We start from the raw sequence: 6,013 nt of genomic DNA, 5'->3' as shown, positions 1-6,013 counted from the left end.
GCTGTTTCAGCACACCAGGGTCACCACCGACTGCCAGCAAACCACCCAGCAGCTCAGGGTCCAGGACAGAACAGATTCTGCCTCACAACCCCAATCACACCTTGATTTTGGACACTTCTAGCCTCCAGAACTCTGAGACAAAAAGTTTACATTTGTTCAAGCCACTCAGGTTGTGGTATTTTCTTACTATAGGAGACAGCCCTAGAAAACTAATACAATGCCTAGCTGTCATTATTTCCCCATGTAGAAGACATTAAAGTTATCTTCTGGGGGAAGAAGTTAGCATAGAGCTAAAAGTTTGAGTAGAGAGATAGTTTCTTTATTCATTCCATCTATTGAACACTCCCCATATGTCAGTTACTGTGTTTATTACCAGAGATACAACCATGGGAAAGTTGTATCTTTCCTGGCCACCACCTGCTGAAGCCGAATCTCTAGTAAAGGTTTGGAAATTCTGTAGGGGAAACATAATGGAGGCAACTGGGGATGAATAAACTGATTGTCAAAAGGTAGAGGGTTCACTCTCTTGATAAACAAGATCTTTTCTGACGTGGAGTTTGCCTGCTTCTTTGACTTCTATTTTAACCTTCAACCCCCTATTTCCTCCCCTCCACTCCCAGTGCCCACCTATTGTGTATACACACACACACACACACACACACACACAGACACAGGCTATGCTCCAACTGTACTCACTTGCATTTTCCATAAACTCCCATATTCATATTTATTTCATGACTTTACACCTGCCATTCTCTGCCTGGAAGTCCCCTTTTCCCTTTTATTTATAATAAAATTATTTACAATAAATTATTTATAATAAAATTTAACAATAGTAATAAAGCATCACTGCTTTAAAAATGTCATTGTAAACAAAACATGAAATGCAATTATATATTGAGTTATTTGTGAAAATTATTTTCTGAGATTCAATTATTTTGGGGGGGAAATATGTCCTGTTTTTAGGGATAAGATATCACTCTAGCATATGTAATGGCCCACATCAAATAATTTGAAATAAGTTGGGGCTTCAATAAATATATAAATGTAAAATCGTGTCCTTCAAAAAGTCAGTGACTACCTGGTGCACAAAAGATTTATTTTCTGCCCAACCAAGTTACTCAGATAGAAAATAATAATATTTTTTAGTATTCAGTAGTCTCCCTGGTTTTCCTGGAGGCTAACCACAATCACTTTGAAGCCTCTGTTGACCACAGTCTGAGTTAAAGGTGCCTCTTTGCTCCACAGTACCGGATAACCACCACCATGCTGGACTGTAATTGACTTTGGGCTTGCTTAAGACTAGATACGTATCTTTTATCTCTCTACCTCATGCTGAGCACAGTTCCTAAAATAAAGTAGATGTATAATACATGTTTCTTGGATCAAATGCATAATTAATTAGTGTAGAAATGTCATATGCAAAGAAATTCAGCAACCTATACACAAATGGCAAAATGGCATGAGGGTTCATTTTTAGCAAAACATGCACCTCTTGCCTGTGCTGCTCTGTGCTACAGTGCACGGCTTCCACCACCACCCTCCACGCTCTCAGCCACCGTGAAGGTGCTACCCTCTACTAGCCCAGCTTCCCATCAGATGCTGAATTTATATCTCCACCCTTTGCCACTTTGTCTTTGGAATGTTGGCGTTTATCTTTTGGAAAGTTGCTAGCACAATCCTAAAGATATGGGGTGTTTTTCATTGCCTAAACTTTATTTTAACCATGTTTTAGAATCTGTGACATCACAAAACATTGATTCCCTCAACAGTGATACATCAGTCTTCATGGAAAGAAATAAATATGTAAAAACAGAAGGCAAATTCATGTGGATGAAAAGTTTCCATTTTTTATTCATCCACATATCTCTAGAGGCATGTATAGATGATTAAGTACTACTTAAAACAATCGTGAGAATTAATAACCATAAATCCTAATATTTACTCCACCTCTGTATTGGATGGTGACTTGGTTTTAATCTGTCACACTCTTAGATTTTCTCCTGCTTATAAAATAAAACTGACTTAAGTGTTTCTACTACAGTGCATGCTCACTTTCTATAAAATTGTGCTCTAAAAATAAGAGAGTTTATGAGAAGAATAGGATTGGAGCCAGTTGTTCAACTATGGAACTTTCCAATCAGAGCACTAAAAAGAGCAATAAACAATCCTAATAGAAATCTGAGTGCAGTTAAATCTCTATTGATATTTATGTCCAATCAGTTAATCTTTGCAATCTTACTCCTGGTCCTGGTGCTTCACTGTGAGGTAGAGATCCTGAAGGTAGATGATTCTAATAGACCATTTAATGAAAATTAAAAATCCAATTTAGATACTTACTTGGCAGGGGAGATACCATGATCATGAAGGTGGTTTTCCCAGGATGAGGCTTATCCACTGCACTCCGGATGTGCTGACCCCTGCGATTTCCCCAAATGTGAGAAACTCGACTGCATTATTTGTGGTAGTGGGGGACTGCGTTCTCGCTTTTCCCTGAAAAAAAAATCCAATTTAGAGTATAACATTTTCCATTTTTCCATTGTTTTAATATAAGAGAATGTCTTTGCAGCTTCTTTATCTAAACTCAGTTTCCCCAGGAAGCTTAACATAATAGAAAGTATAGTCATTCTTAAAGCCACCAAACCAATCACTAACCTGCAGATCATTAAATTTCTACAGTTCTTCCTTAAGTCTCTACAGATCACTAAGGTTTTCTCTTTAACTGAGAGGAATCCTGCCTCTAATGACTTCAAACATTAACCTGATGAGAAAAAATTATATAATAAATAATACACAATGACATGTTATATAGAATTTATTCTATTTACCAAGAGTCAATGGGGTAATTAGTGTCAAAGAAGTACACTCTGAAGTGGAAAAGATTGTAGTTCTAAAACCTCATTTAATTGATGAACAAAATAATCAACTGAGTATTAATGAGCTCATGTCAGGGAACTCATAGGATGAATATATTATGTAGCAATATCTAGTATATCTCTTTGGAGCCTCACAAATCATGACCGTTGCAATCACTTCCACTTTTACATTTAAAGGAAATATGCTGTTCGTTAGGCCATTCCTACCCTGGCTCCCTTCCCAGAAAGTTGAGTGCTCAATATAGTCAGGTAAAAACAATGAAGGTTTGCTCACATTTTGCTCCTGCCATTCTTTTGGGCTTTTCAATGAATATCTTACTGACCAAACGATTTGGTGGATGCAGTTCTGAAATCTGTACCTGAGAGGTTTTCCATGGTTTTATCATTTTATTTCCTTCTGGAATGAGCTCATTTAAGTACTACTGAAAAGAGCTTTGCTGAATCCTGCACAAACATAAGTCACCTCTTTCTGAGGCTACCAACTTGACTCAAAAACTATTGGACTACAAACAAGAGTGATACTGGAGTGTGTTGGTAAAAAATGAAAAGAACTGTTCCATTGCAGTCAGAATACTTTTAATTTTATTTTCAATCTGAAACTATGTTACATTCTGTAAATTAGATGATATGTATGTAGTGACTATGTAAAGCTACTCTTTCAGAGTAGGTATTTAGAATTCTCATCCTTCTGGATTAGTCTCAGGTAAATGTCTATTGTATTATATGTTGTATGTTCTTAATCCATCTGCTCAGAGAGTTAGATTCAGATATTAGGATAGATTGGACTTTATAAATCAATTAGATCATCTGTAGGTTTTTTTAATAGATCGCAAAATTGATAGAAGAAATAAATGGTGGGATATCACAGTATTTATTATAATATATCACTTGTTTCATAACTTGTGAGGACAGGAAGTAATTATTACCTGGTAAATTGTGAGTAAGAATGTGTCCTTGTTAGTATGTATATTAAAGCTCTCAACAAAACTACTAGGAATAAGACAGTTAGTGAACTTTAAAGGAGATGTCTGTCTCTCTCATTTCAACTCAATTAAGATGAGATTTATGTAAACCATGTGAATCACCCAGAAAGAGGTATCAAATTAGAAGAGCAAAGGGCAAAGTCAGAAGCTGGAGAAACAATATTTGAAAGGCAGGGGGAAAAGTTCTTGTACGAGTTAAGAGGGAATGAGGGAAAAGTAGAATGACCAGGATAGATGCTTTTCATGACAATTAAGAGTTTTTATAAGAAATAGTTGCGCAACACTGCCAAACACTATAAAGTGGTCAGGAAAGATGAGAGCTGAAGATAATGCCTACATTTGGGCTAAAATAAAAACTGGAATATTGGAGATTATGATCAGGGTGGGATACTGGAACAGCAAATATTTCATAAGAATTAGGCCAGGTTAGTGACAAATGCCCAGAGTGTGAGTATGACCACATATGACTGAGGTGGAATGAAGGTCAACATCTTTGGAGATGAAGAAATCAGGGGACTGCATCGCCAGGGTTTCATGTGGGTCATCCACATGACCATACAAGGCCCTAATATGTTGGCAGGACATGAGATACAGAGAAAGATGGGTTTCAAAATCTTTTATGATTACGAAGGGAACAGAATACCCCTAAGAAAGCTGATACTAAAGAAACTGAGGTTTTACATAAGGAAGGAGAAGCAATTTGGTTTAGATACAGAAACCAGGATTTAGGATAATATGGACTCCACCTTTTAACCTCAGAGTTCATGAGCCCCCATGGTATGTAGGCTTGGGATTGGTCTGAAAAGGAACAGAAGAAAGGGGTCATAAATGGGAGGAATAGAGCAGTATGAGTTGAGATGAGAGAAGAAATGATTCTTGAGGCCTGTATTTTGGGAGATTGATCCAGAACTAATTTAGAGGTTATTACTTGCAAGATACTAAGGATTAGTGAAAGCAAAAAAAAAAATAAAATGTTATCCTTGCCCTCATGAAGTCTATAGTATAATGGAGGTAGACATTGTCAAAGACTCAAACAAATGTAAGGTTATAGCCTGATAGAAGCTGGAAAAAGTACAAGGAGTTGCGAAGGGGACAGCTGTTATAGGAGGGCTGGTTTCCTTAAGGAAGACAGGCTTCCCTGAGAAGGTAATGCCCCTGCTGAACTCTGAAGGACCCTGCAGCCTGGGGAGCAGGCGGAGCCAGGGTAGTGGGGTGCAGAAGGGGTGAGGGGATAGAGAAGCTGGAGCTAATCATACCAGGCCTTGAGGTCACATGGGAGTCTTTGTTCTTCATTTAAGAGCATGTTTTGTTCCTGTGACAAAAATCCTTACACAAGTTAGGTGAAGAGGGCTGAACACATCCTGTTTGTTCTGATGGACAGATCAGTTAGCAAGCACAGAGAAGGAATTGATCGTTGCCTCTAATGAAGTCTATTGTGGTTCTTATTGTCGACATTCACCTCTTCAAAAGGATTATAACATCCTGCATGTTGACCTTACATTTATTACCTTACATTTATGAGCAATTTAAATTGGCCTGTTACAGTTTTTTGAGTACAGCCTACCAGCCCCCTCTGTGCTCTCTGTCTCCTTCTCTCTGTAGTAAGACAGGCTTTCTTATTCTGGCAGTAAGTTAGAGAATGAATTGCAAGATGACAGAGACATAAGACACCTTCTGATAGAGCAGTTTCAGGAAAACTGTGTGCGTAAAAATCAGATTGCTGCAGGTAAATAAGGAAGTGGAAGTGGTTAGCCAAACAGCTGTTTCTAAAAATGTCTAGAGAAAGGAAGGGAGAGAGCTGAGAATGAGCTTTGAAGGAAAATGAGGTTAAAGGAGACATATTAGTTCATACAGTTTTTTTAAAACAGCTTTTTCAAGAAAAAAATTTCAAACATACGCAGAAGTAGAAATTAAGATGAACCATCACAATTCACTCAGGCTAAACAATTACCAACAATCATATCACTGAATTTACTGCAATTTTCCTTTCTCTTGTTCTCTTTTCTGGAACTGTTTTATGGCAAATCCCAGACATCATGTTCTTTCATTCCCATATTCCTCACTATGCCTCACTGACAATATGTAGTTTTCCTTTATAAATACAATGACATTATTTTATCCAACTAAATTAACAATAACTCTTGGTTCTACCTG

The 6,013-nt window shown here is 37.5% G+C and overlaps 1 non-coding gene across 1 annotated transcript; it reads left to right on the top strand.

Annotated features, from left to right (window-relative positions):
• The first annotated feature begins 2,332 nt into the window (after positions 1-2,332).
• Positions 2,333-2,496, top strand: LOC118968344 (U1 spliceosomal RNA). Its single transcript, XR_005055962.2, has one exon. It is a non-coding gene; the product is annotated as a U1 spliceosomal RNA (small nuclear RNA).
• Positions 2,497-6,013: the final 3,517 nt, after the last annotated feature.

The sequence above is a fragment of the Manis javanica genome, chromosome 2 (assembly GCF_040802235.1).
Source record: "Manis javanica isolate MJ-LG chromosome 2, MJ_LKY, whole genome shotgun sequence".
In the NCBI taxonomy this organism is placed as follows: Eukaryota; Metazoa; Chordata; class Mammalia; order Pholidota; family Manidae; genus Manis; species Manis javanica.
Note: the sequence above shows the minus strand (reverse complement) of the source record. Positions and strands in the feature narration are given on the sequence as shown.